Source organism: Cetorhinus maximus, chromosome 6, assembly GCF_964194155.1.
Source record: "Cetorhinus maximus chromosome 6, sCetMax3.hap1.1, whole genome shotgun sequence".
In the NCBI taxonomy this organism is placed as follows: Eukaryota; Metazoa; Chordata; class Chondrichthyes; order Lamniformes; family Cetorhinidae; genus Cetorhinus; species Cetorhinus maximus.
Window position 1 is genome coordinate 105,427,893 of NC_135884.1, and position 13,939 is coordinate 105,441,831.

Below are 13,939 nucleotides of genomic sequence, written 5' to 3' on the forward strand. Positions count from 1 at the left end.
CATCTGCTGCTGAACTGCTGACACCCTCTTCCATGTCTTTGATGCCTCCAGCCTTGACCAATGCTCTCTTGGCTGACCTCCCCATCCTCCACATTCTGCTGCACATGCCCTAACATACATTGAGTTCCATTTATTGATCCCACCTGAATTTATTGAACTACATCAGCTCCCAGTTGCCCACAACCTCCAAATAGAAATTCTTGTCCTTGTGTTAAAGACCTTCATAGTCTTTCCTCCCTAACTCTAGAATCTCTTCCTGTTTTACATCTCGGACAATTGTGTATTCCTCCAGCTCTGACCTCTTGTGTATCCCCTACACCCAATGAGGCCTTTGGTCCTTTGGTCATCTAGATCCTAAGCTCTGAAATTCCCTTACTAAACAACCCTGCTTTGGAACATCTGTTTTCTCCTTAAAATATCCCTCTTTGACGAGGATTTCAGTCACCCCTCCTTCCTTCTTCAGCAGTTGAATTTTTGGCAGATTATGTTTATGTAAAGCACCTTGGGACATTTTCCTATGTTAAACGTGCTGTATAAATACAAGTTGTCATCTTTGAAGAGCTGTCAGTTTTGAAACATGACAACACTCACAGAAATATGTGCCGTTAGCACTCCTTGAAACAGTAACTGTACCAGGCACCAGCACAGGCATGATGGGTAGAATGACTCCATTCCATGTTGTATAACCCTAAAGAGTAGAAGTGAATCCACAATCACTGCTGATTTGATTCATGCATAGCTGGAAACTTAATGCAGATCCATAATGAATTCAGATTAAAGAATGTACTTTAATCAAGAAACAACTAATAAATATTTAAGCTGAGATGATTGAATGTGCTTTTTGTAGTGGTGGCTTTATTAGCAATAGCAGGATGAATTAATTAACTACATAGACATGTTAAAGTAATAAGTGACATTCATTAAACAAAATAATAATTACATGTGGCATATTCAGGGTTGAAAGATGCGCAATTAGCAGTTGACACTCTCATAACATTAAGCACTCACACCAAGACTATACATTTTAGTAAAGCTGACTGTTAGTTTGACTCATATATTTCAGGCTGTACTGAGGCCTTCTCTATTGCCAAAGGAGCTGTTTTTTAGATGAGATATTAAACAGTCTCCCTGTATAGATGGGTGCAAATAATTCAATCACAATATTTGAAAAAGACTAGGGAGCTCTCCTGGTGTCCTGGAAACAATTTAACCAATATCATCAAATCGAGTTAACTGGTCATTCATCTTGTTTGCTATTTGTGGCACCTTCTGTACAAATTGGCTTCCACATTTATCTACAGAACAGCAGTAATTACACTTCAAAAGTAATTCATTGGAGGCGAATTGCTTTGAGACGTTCTGAGGACACAATAAAGAAATACATAGTGTAAGTTCATTCTTTTTGAATTCCGTCTACACCATGCATGCAAAGGCCGATTTGGCCGATGACTAGCTAGGAGTTCATCGCCTTCACAAACCATGAGATTGACAAAGTTGATGAAAGATGTATGTATGTATGTATGAAAGATGTGTAAGGATCAGGGGTCAAATATCCAATATTTCCAAATTTGTGCATTTTATTCACCCTTAGCAGGGAAATGATTAATTAACTTATCATTTCATACACTAACTGATGGAGATTGACTACATTTTGGAAACTTCAAACTACAATTGCGAGGAATGCAGAATGCTTAAAATCAGATTTTGTTTTTCTAATAGATAAATAATAATTATTTATTTTTAGAAATGGACTTATTCATTCACAGAATGGGGGCATTGCTTACAAGGGCAACATTTATTGCCCTTTAGAAGGGCTTCTTGAACCATTGCGTTCCATGTGGTGAAAGTACTCTCACAGTGCTGTTAGTATTCATGTAGTTGATCCAGTTACATTTCTGGTCAATAGTAGCTCCCAGAATGTTGATGATGGGGGATTCAATGTTGATTCAATATTGAGCCATTGAATGTCATGGGGAGGTGGGTTCTCTCTTATTCAGGATTGCCATTTGCAGGTACTTGTGTGGTGTGAATGCTACTTGCCACTTGTCAGCATGCAACTTGGATGTCGGGACACCTAACAGGAAGACTTGCTGGTGGGGAAGTTGTGTTCACATATTGAACAGGTACCACAATGGTAAAATAGCTGAAATGTGGAAGATTTCAAGAAAATGCATAATTATTAATAATTCTACCAAAGATACCTTCCACTCTGGGTTATAAATAAGTCAAAGATTGTTACAATAGAATTGGAGGTACACCATGTTTTCTGACCTCAATCAGATTCCTAATATATTTACATAAATAATCCAGAACCAAAGTTGTTTCAGATTTCTGCCTAAAGACCTTTTACATCTGTTAAAATGAAAGCATTAATTTTGAAAAATATCTGCTGGGTATGGAAGTGCTCAGCGTTTTCAAAGAAAGAAATTGCAGCTTGGAAACAGTGAACAAAACAGAAGGGAGAAAGTCAAATAAATGAGGTATGATGCCGTTAAGTGTAAGTTAAGCCTACTACAGAGGTCTGATCCTATGTACAACATCATATGGTATCCATTGTGATCTGAAGAAATTCCAAAGGAAATGAAGTCATATAATATTGGAACTAATAGTCAGATTACATATTTTTACCATTTCAGCATACAAATGCTTTGCGCCAAAAATTCTCTAAACAAATTCGCTAGAAATGAGTTCTTCAAAAAATCTTCTGACTCTGGCCTACAGAATATTCCTGCTTCACCAATGGCGGCAGAGGCTGCAGCCATCTTAACGTTATACACTCTTATCAAACTCCTCTACATTGCTATGTCCCACCCCACCTTTTAGAGACTCGTCAAAGCCGATCCCTTTGCCATGATTTTGGCTGCCCCCACTATTTCTTATTTAGTACATGTCATCTGTTTCTTCTCCATCAGTTAGCCTTGAATATTTATTCTATTAGCAGTCCATTCTTGATCTGAACCTAGGTCTTAGAGGTGAAAGGATACAGCATCACTCATGTCCTTCAGTAATCAGAAAATATTATTAATAAATCCAAATTTGAACAGCTTAAATAAAAATATTTACCTCTTTAAAAAATGGAATTAATGCAGTAAGCTATATGATTCTAATCATTATACCCTTCACATTCCTTTGATTTGGACTCTCTGCATGTGAAAGACTTTTCAATAGCATTAATTTAACAATAGTTTGGTTGCCACAAATAGTGAAGATTTGGTAAAATAGTTATGTAGGCTTTACAACTTTGCCCCCATTTTGCTTATATTGGATGTTAATCAGTACACCGCTACATCACAACTGAGTTTCCAAACATCTTCCTGAAAAGTCCCACGCATATTGTTTCAATATTTCTATTTGCTTGTTGAATTTGACATTTGGATCCTTTGTGACTTTGTAAAAGTTATTACCGTTGTCTGCATTGCTTAACCTAATTTACTTTTGGAGAAGTTTACTCTAGTCTGTTTATCAATAGACTTACTTCTGAATTAATCTGACTAAACAGAGGTAATTAATTTGGAAATTACAAAATTGACAAGTAGAAAATTGGAAAAATATATCCTGGATTTAATAGAATATTTTGTGCACTAATCTGAATACCACATATTCATATGATTCAATACACCAATTGTTTATCAATGGCCGAATACGTTAATGGAAACTTAAAATGTTGATTAAATGTTCTCTTTTATTGACATTCCTTTCTGTAGCTTTATTTCAGAGCAGTTTTTATGAAGAATTACTTGGGGGATAATGAAAGATATAATTGTTGCAATATGCCTTTAAGGGATATCAGCATGACATCACTAGAAGGGAAATGTGTCATGTGATCCAGTCTTAGTTTTACATTTGCTTTGAGCAAAGCACACACACACAGCTCTGATATCTTCAAACATTATACCTATTCTCATGTGCCTAGTCTTAATAAATGAACCCACAACATGTTTACCCAAACCCTTATGAGTGATTGGTGTCTATTATATCATTATAATAACATAACATTGGTCAGACAAGATTGTGCTACGTGGCATGAGAAGACTCTTGAGATTTTGATCAGCGTTAGAGAGTGTTGAACACATATCGTGCTGACAGCAGCGAAGAGCTTTGAAGACACAGTGCCGAAATAGTGCGGTTTTATAAATAAAGCGCTGGTAAGCAGACGGATCCTGCATGGTGAGTTTGCAGCACATGGCCTGTCAGTTCAATGAGTGGGACAGTGCGTCAAGAAGACCAGCACCAGCTTAGTTCAGCAGGGAAAGAGGTGTGGGTTGGATCGACAGTTAGCAAGGGAGAGTCAAACAAAAAAAAGTATAACTCGTCTTTCTGGGTGGAACTTCGGAAAATTGCATGAAAGCGGCTGCAGTGACATTCCTCTTAGGTCCTATAGCAGATGGAAGGTCAATATTGTTGGAATGTCCACAAAATTCCCCAGTTTGAATTGAGATGCAGCTGTCCGACTATCCAAATTCAAAATGTTTAAACATCATACAGATCTATGGTTTCTTGATTCAGGTGTGTATGAACCAGACAAGCAAGCCATAAGAAAACACTTAGCAATTGGAATGAACACGGGCTGAACACATCAGGATTAACAGAAGAGCTAAAGGATCGCCAAAAGATATGGACTGTATTGGAAGGCGAATTCAGAACCAGGCTAAGCTTCCATATTCATGGACTAGAGTTCATGCCATTTTGACAACAGCCTACAGAATCCATAGACCACTTCGATGCAGATGCAGGAAAAAGGGTACGTATGGTGATTTTTCAAATGCAGAGCTAGCAGACAGAATTGTTGGATTGGTGATCACACCTACTCCCATGGAAGCATTCCAGAAATATCTGCTGACAAGCTGAAAACATACAGAACCGAAGAGCTATTCAAGGATGGACATAAGTGCAAAGTGATCCTCACTGGTTGATGAAGCTTACAGGTCCTAAGCACAATCCCTAATTCTCAAATGTAGACAGACCAAGCAGGATCTACACATTGCAATATTACATCTGAGAACAACACCTTTAAGTGAAACTATTCCATCACTGGCAGAGCTCATGTTTGGCAGACCAGTGCATACCAATTTACCTATTCTTACTCATTCTGCTCTCCCTGAAACTAAAGAGCAACTTTTAAAACTGCAAGAGAAGATGACTAATGCGCACGATAAAAATGCATGTACAGAATTGTCAAGTTTACAGTTGGGACAACAAGTTCACATCCAGGATCCCACAGAAGATACATGGCAACCAGCTGAGGTGACAAGGATTTGTTCAGAACCAAGAACCCATGAAGCCATTACTCACAAAGGTGAAGTGTAACCGAGAACAAATCAGATCCATTACAGCTCCTCAACCACTGTACAGTCCTTTGCATCTTGGACAAGGCCCCAAATGCAACCAGGAACAACATCCAAGAATGACAATCGCACAGATCACTGTGAGTAATTAAATATACCCCCAGACAAGGTTACCATTACAAGACCTGGGCATACCAACAGATTACCTTTAACTTTACAGAGTCATAGGTTCATCAGTTCCATACATTTATGTAATGGTAATTAAACATGAACATGTATTGTAAATAGGTTTAATTCTTTGGAAGGGGATGTTGTAATATGCCTTTAAGGGGTATCAGCATGACATCGCTATAAGTGACATCGTTATAAGTGACATGTCATGTGATCCAGTCTTCATTTCACTTTTGCTTTCAGCAAAGCACACACACACAGCTCTGATGTCTTCAAGCTTTATATCTATGTCTAACTGTTCTCTTGTGCCTAGAATTAATAAGTTAACCCACAATGTGTTTACCCAATGCCTTATGAGTGATTGGTGACTACTATATCTTTATAAAGACACAAGAATACTTTGATCATTATTGATAGAAAGGGTGTCTGATTCATGTACAAAAGTGAGTGGTGGGAAGAGAAGGTTGTGTTATGCGTTTGTAAGTTACTGCCCTTTCTGGCATGCTAGTCTTTTAAGACTATTTTTAAAAAGAACACAGTGTATAATTTCTGATATCAAGAAATACTATTAAAGATGAAACCGTTTGCTGTTTGAGAATTACTGACAGTCATTTAGAACTGGAAGTAAAGGTTTGACAAAAGTTCAATGTAAAACAAACTTCAATTGATTCATCTTCTATAATTAGAAGGATATCGTAAATACAATGATCATTTTAATGCTTTGCGCATTTATTGACACTTTCGGAGGTAGTCTTAAATATTGTTTGAGTTATAATGCCCACGGAATAATAACCCTTCATTTGTCTATAGGATTTGAGATTACACTGCCATTATTTTATTATTATGTAAGATCACCACTGAATCAGTTTTTAATTGCCAAAACAGGTTCCTGAGATGAATACAGTTAAAAGTCACCAGGCTGAGTTTCATAGGCTTTCTTCAGATGCAGCAATAAGCCACGCTTACCAGCTACCCACTTGGAAAAGGTTAAAGCAACACAAACAATGCACTAAGCCTCTCAAAGCAAACAATTTCCATTCAAATAAATTGAAGACAACAACTACTTCTATCCTATACTTTCAGCCATTTTCATTCCAGTCCAGTGGAACAGAATCCTTTGCCGCACTTGAGAGATCACATCATTTGTCACTGTGGAATTACTCCACCAGCCATTGAAGTGAGTCCCACTACATTTTGTTCAGTTATGAAAACATTAGCCAAAACTAGATAGTTACTACAAGAAATTCATGCAAATGTACAGCATACTTGATCCCTGACGGTGGCTTATGAACAGGTATACCATTTATGGATTCAAGTGCCATTGCCAGCTTGTGACTGGATAACCAACATTTGACCAAACCTTATATAACTCATGATTAACAGCCACTAGCAGGGCACATGTATCCTCTGTGCATATGCCATGCACCAATGTCCCCTCATCTCCTTGCAACTTGCTGTGTGGATACAGTGTAATGTTCATTTACACATTACATATTTTTGGGCAACAGTTTCAAATTTGGTAATTCACCCATTCATTTCCTGGGCAATATAAATATGTCTGTGTATATGATGTGTGGTACCCATATTATAAATATGAACTTCAAAGAATTTAGATCTGGATGATCCTTTGAATGAAACGACATTTGAAAACACTGCTGCTGAAGTGAGAATCATGAGTGTGATTAGTGACAGATGTCAAGAAAAAGAGGCAGGATGCTGGATCAGCCTTATTACCTGCACACGTTATCATGGCTGACAGAACCATATGGGAGTTGCACATGCTAACACTTCCTTCGATACTTGGTAACCACCCATCTTCTGTAGTAAAAACATACAAAACAAATACAAATATTAACTTTAACTCAAATCAAAATATTTAATATTTTACATATGTTTAAACTTAATATTCCTACTTTTGTAACTCGGTTACATGACTGACATTTCTGAACTGACATGCAATAGAGTAGATTTTTGTCTTTAATGTATCTGTAACATCTTTATTTCATAGAATACTGACTTTCTATTTTTTAAATTATTTATATTTTCTATCTTATGTCTGTAGTAGTATTTTCCATAAATGTCTAATGATGTTAGGTAATGCTGTTAAGGACTTTAGGGTTGAAGATCTTTTACTGTCAAGCTATAGGTACAATAATTTGTGAATTCATTAATATTTGACCTACATTTATGTACACATATAGAGTGTATGCATCTACAGATATATATATATATATATATCTTGCAATCATGTAACAATCATATAAATATTTGACTGCAAGCACAGAGTATTAAAACACACCTTAAAGGCACTGGCTGTATAATATTACTTAGTCCTGCAGCCTTTTCTGACAGTCTACCAAAGATGACAGGAAGGAAAGCAGACGGTATGCAAGACAACAAAGGAATGAAACAGTGTCTTACTAACTATAATACTTCCTGAAAACATGTTATTGATGTATGTGCAAAACCTAAAAGACACTTTACAAGTGCATCCAAAACATTCCCCGGTGTCTACTCAAATGTAGACTTTTAAGAATTTATTCCAAAAAGGAAAGTAAAATAGCTTCTGCACATGTTGTTGAACATTGCAATCTGATGAGAAATTTAATAGTAGAGAGACATTTTGTTTAACATGTGACACCACTGTAGTGTCAAGTAACTTAAGATCAAGTAAAAGGTGCAATGATTACCAAAGCTTCTAGTTGTTAAAAAAACATTTCTCTTTTTTATAATTCATTGAATTGACTTTGTCTGATTTTTGACTTGCTTCTCTACATCTTTTCAGCATTTCTTTTGTCTTCTGCCTCATGTCAATGTTTGGGCATTCTTTGCTCATTTACTTATTTCACCTTAGCTGTCATGTTATATATTTTATTGCAAAGAGTTGGGCGTGTTCACATAAATTGCTCAGGCCTCCTTCATGTAGTTTACTTTTTCAAAAGAATGATGTTGAGGAATGGGATTCATATAAGGAGATGGGTGCAGTAGTATGCAATCCGTTTGGAGTACAACATGATAGGGAGAATGGGCACAGGTAACATAGAACAGGGTAAGTTGTTGGAAGAGGGAGGAGAAGGAGGGAGGGAAGGGCTCACGACATAGGTGCTGAGGGACCAATTCTCCAACTTGGACCTCAGCAAAGTAGAGTGTATTAGATGCCTCTGCTTCACAAAAGAGATCCTCACTGAAATTGGCGAGGACGGCATTGCCAGAGGCTATGAAGGTGACTGTGGCCATGAACATTTATGAACATATTTCTTCTTCCAGACTAGAGCAGGCAATATATGTAACATCTCCCAGTTTGATTCCACAATTTCATAAGGGAGGTCACTGAGCCACTGTATTGCAAGCGAGCTGAATGCTTTTCTCTCTCTCCTGCCAGCGAGAAGCAGATGGAGCAAGCTTATGGCTTTGCTAGGATTGCAGATTTCTCCATGGTACAGGGTACCATTGACTGCACATACATCACTTTGCAGGTGCCACACACCAATTCTGAGATGTAATGTAACTGAAAAGGATTCCACTCCTTCAAGCTCCACCTGGTGTGTGAAAATGCACAGGGCATCATGCAGGTCAATGTCTGGTATCCTGGCAGTGTTCATGATGCTTTCATTCCATGGTAGTCCCCTGTGCCAACTGTATTTGAGCTACCACTGCAAACCAAAGTGTGATTATTAGGTGGTAAGGGCTATCAACTGAGCACAGGCTCATGAGTCTGGTGTGCAACCCACTCACTAAATGTGATAGAGCAGAACAATGCTTCTGCTGCCTGGGCTGCTCTAGAGCAGCCGTGCAGTACTTGTCGGAGCATGTGTCAAGATTCATGGGGGTCCGTTGCATGCTGCGCAAACCTCTCCATTATGAAGGCATAGCCCTTGCCTCAAGCTCCATAGTGACAGATGGAGCAGGAGGATGAGGAGGAAGAAGAGACGGTGGAGGAAAGGACGAGGCAGCATAGATAGTCCCATCTGGCTGGGCTGATTGTGATTGACTCACCTGACTGGAATATCAGTAAACTCAACACCAATTCCCCATTCACCAACAGTCCCACACCTTCCCCCTGTTACTGACCATTGGCCACAGTTCAAAAATAGTAGCCGTCATAAAATAAACATTACAAACAAAATTTATGAATGAAATCATGTCAAATTGCATACAAATGTCAACTAATCATTTCCTCACTGATTGTCTTCCATGCACCTTCACCTGTCCTAGTGCTCCTATGGAGTGCTGTCCCAGTGGCTGCAGCATGGCTGATGGAAGGCTGCTGACTTTTGGTGCTGGAGACAGTGGATATCTTTGCAGAACAACCTCTAACAGTTCTGGCCCTTAAAAGCTCGGCTTCAGAATGCACCATTTCAGCATGGAAGGCAGCAGTCTAGGCTGGCTCTCTTACAGGCAACAGCAAAAGTACTGGTGCAGTGGCAGTGGGCGGAGGGCAAAAGCTGTTATCCTCGGAGAAGATAGCAGATTCAAGCTACATGGAACCAAGCCATCCCAGCCCCCCAACCTTTCCCCTCCCTCCTCCTGGGTGCCTCGGTAATCCTAGTAATCTGATGGAGGACAGGTTGCTAAACTGCTGTGAGACCCTGCAAGCCCCTTTGAACTTTGGTACCCGCAGCCATGATGGCAATAGTTTGAGCTTGTATAACAGCATGCTGAGCTTACATGACTTCAGCCTAAGCTTCCACTGCAGCACCCAGACTTTGGCTGGCTTCTGCATGTACTGCAAAGGAAGCTGAGACATAAGATGTCAGACGCTACATCATGTTGCGTCCACAAGTGTGCTAATAGAGTTGGCCACCACTTCCACACTGGTGAGGACGGGCTCCAAGCTCTTTCTGAAGCCCTGTGCCAAGTTGGTGCCTGACTCCTCCATGCTCCTTGACATTGGTCACAGGCTTTCTGGCAGGTTTCAGAATGCACCCAGCATTCCCATTGGTGTTCTTATGTACACTGCCCCATTGAGGTGCCCATGAATCCTTTGCAGCAGAATGCTTGTGAAACCTTGCTCTCCAGTGAGCTGGCAGCTGGCTGCAGGTCACTCATGCCCACTGTTCCACCATGTGCAGATCCCACCTTGAATCAATGCCCTAAAGCACAAATAGAGCTAGTACATGGTCTGGTGGCTGCGATTGTGAAACAAGTGATGGTGGGGGAAGAATTCATTTGTGTAGCCCACATAACATTCTTCCATGACATCACTAAGGGTGCTGCATGGGCTGCAGGTAGCAGCCCATGGCAGCACCTGGCCTTGGATCAACATAAGTCTGTGTAACACTGCTTGAAGTGGGCAAAATCCCCCACTGTTTTTTCTTTGTCATTGCCTTCCTGCTTCTCCACTGCTTGCTGTTTTACCATTGTCTGGCCATGTTTTAATTCTTGCATATCTGAAATGAGAAAAGCACAAGGCTAGGGTTGTGATGAAGGGAGAGGGGAAAGCAATGAGCTTACGCCAGCTACAGCTTGCAAACTGGAAGAAATCCTTGGATGAGGGGAAGTGGATGTGACAAGGAGGGTTAGCTGTAAAGATACCGTATTCTTCAACTGTTTCAGCTGTGCTACTTCCTGCAGTCACGGCTGCTCAAATGATGGCAACCACCAACTCCATGGGACCAGGACATGCAGATGTGCCTGTTCCCTGCTGGTTAGGTGTGGCTACCTCTGGTTATGTACCACCTTGCCCTGCAAGGGACAGGAAAGTGTGTCAGTGAATGTGATGCAATGTGTTTGGATGGCATGGTTGAAGAGCTGGCACTGTGTGCAAGCTGTGAGATGAGGGTGCGAGGCTTGCAGCAGTGCTAAGTGTATGAGGGTGAGTTGAAGCAATTAATGTTAGGTCTGAATCATGTTTGATTATTGATAGGTGAGTGAAGGGTGTGTGATGCATTAAGCAGCATATGAGGCTAGTTGGTGGGATATAGCATTGGAGGATACATTCACAAAATTTAACTACTTTGTGAGGTTATTGAGCTTCTTCTGTCACTGCATCCAGGTCCTCAGAACTGGACTCCAAGCATTGAATGCCACAGCTATCTAGTTCCACTGACTTCACAAAGTTTGTCTGAAGGACCTCCTGGCCCCATTGTAGACAGATGAAATCTCTTCACCTGCTGTACATAGGCCTGCAGGAAATCTTGGATCTTGCTCTCTGCTATGTTGTGCCATTCTTCTGCCTTTCCCAGGTTAGAACTAGTTGTAGAATGACTCCGAGCACTTGCTCCAGCTACAATGCACTTTCCCTTTAAGAGCTGCAGGCTGATTTAAGTGGCGCATGCTAGCTTGAACTCATGTTAGCCTCTCACAATTTTGTGTCCCTAGCTCAAGCATGCAGTCAATAAACATCACACTTAGTGCTGGCTGCAGACTAAATCACTTAACGTGGCTGGCAGCTTGAGGTTTGTGGGCAGCCTGCATTGGAAGCAACTGGTGCAGGGTAATCCCAAAACACGATCCCAGCACTCGTTTACGGGCACTGTCCAATTTTGTGCCAAGTTTCCAGTATAAATCACAAATATCTCAGTATTGCTTAGGGGGCTCATCTGTGTATAAGAACCTTAAGGAAAATAGTACGCAGCTTTATTATCTAAGCTTTCAATTTCAAATCAAAAAATGGCATGAGCACAATTTCAACTGATATTTTTGTTGTGCTAAACCTATTAAAGAAAATCTAATATATTTTACAAGAAATATATGAAAGTGTATTACAAAATATTTTTTTCTGTATCAAACAAGCCCTTGGGCATGTTGAAAAGAAATCATTGCACAATATCAGATTGCCAACAAAGTTCCTGCTAAACAATTCTGATATTGTGTGACAGCAATCGGCTCTTATTGCTTCAGCTTGTTGACCTGTTGGAAACGCAGACTAATCTATAATGATATTTCAAAGGTCCCTGTAAGAAAAAAAAGACAGAATAATGTGATCAAAATCTTTGAATGACCAGCAGTTTATTGAATACATCACATTCACAGAACAAAATGCATTTAAGAGGGAGTCTATCCTCTTCAATAATACTCAATTTTATTTTGCTTTCAAAAATTGTAGTGCTGAGAAGAAGGAAGTCTTGTTGTCTGGCATGGTGGGTAACATCCCTACCTCTGAGCCAGAAATTCCAGGTTCAAATCCCACTCTGGGACTTGACGATCAAGGAAGGTGCGTTCATAACGCAGCCAAATAGGCTGAGAATTGACTTGTAAATTCTTCCAATATGCCAATGGCAGGTGGTAAGTGGGAGAGATTCCTGGTCAGCCCTCTGATGGAAAGAAATTGGAGCCTCTACCATCATTGCTCATAGATCCAGGACTACAACATGCATGTAAAAGTGCCTGTTGTCACAGAAACACCAACTGTTTGGGGGAGCATGGGTGGGGGTGCAGTTGGCTGGATGGCCGGTGTGGACAGATTGGTGCCAATAGCATGGGGTTTGGTCCCTGTTCTGGCTGGGCTGGATTCGGAACCTGCCTCTTTGCCCTACTTGCGGTAGCGGTTGTGGCGCTGTGGGTCTGACCTGCTGGCAAAGAAATAAACCAGTCTTGAGAAATCCTGCTTCAGATGGATCAACTTCTTAACAGCAAGAAGCAGCCATTGGTACTGTATTATGCAATGCATTATTGAAGAAAACATTTGGGAGGGATTTTCTGCTCCTCCCTGCGGCGGGCGTCATGGTGGACAAGAGCAGATAATGTGACGAGATGGAAAAAAATCTGTTTCCTGCCATCGTAAAAGCATCTGTGATCATCCGCTCCAGGGTTCAATGGTGGGTCGCATTGCACATCATGAACGTCATCTTAATACATTTCTTTTATTCATTTTTAAAAATTCATTCATGGGATGTGGGCTTCGCTGGCTGGGTCACCATTTCTTACCCATCCCTAGTTGCCCTTGAGAAGTTGGTGCTGAGCTGCCTTCTTGAACAGCTGCAGTCCATGTGGTGTGGGTACACCCACAGTGCTGTTAGTGAAGCAGTTCCAGGATTTTGACCCAGCGACAGTGAAGGAACAGCAATATATTTCCAAGTCAGGATGGTGAGTGACTTGTAGGGGAACTTCCAGGTGGTGGTGTTCCCATCTATCTGCTATCCTTGTCCTCTATAGATGGTAGTGGTCGTGGGTTTGGAAGGTGCTGTCAAAGGAGCCTTAGTGAATTCCTGCAGTGCATCTTTTAGATGGTACACACTGCTGCTACTGTGCGTCAGTGGTGGAGGGAGTGAATGTTTGTGGATGTGGTGCCCATCAAGCAGGCTGCTTTGTCCTGGATGGTGTCAAGCTTCTTAAGTGTTGTGGGACATGAGTTTGTGCACTCATCCAGGCAAGTGGGGAGTATTCTTTCACACTCCTGACTTGTGCCTTGTAGATGGTGGACAGACTTTGGGGAGTCAGGAGGTGAGTTACACGTCACAGGATTTCTAGCTTCTGATCTGCTCTTGTAGCCATAGTATTTATATGACTAGTCCAGTTCAGTTTCTGGTCAATGGTAACCA

The 13,939-nt window shown here is 40.6% G+C and overlaps 1 long non-coding RNA gene across 1 annotated transcript in view; it reads right to left on the reverse strand.

Moving 5' to 3' along the window:
• Positions 1-1,015: 1,015 nt before the first annotated feature.
• The window catches only part of LOC144681372 (uncharacterized), a 35,588-nt gene continuing 22,664 nt past the window's right edge, over positions 1,016-13,939 (reverse strand). The window contains exons 2-3 of the long non-coding RNA XR_013576773.1: positions 7,191-7,274; positions 1,016-1,359 (exon numbers count right to left, since the gene is read on the reverse strand). This is a non-coding gene — a long non-coding RNA (uncharacterized LOC144681372). The remainder of the gene's footprint in view (positions 1,360-7,190; positions 7,275-13,939) is intronic.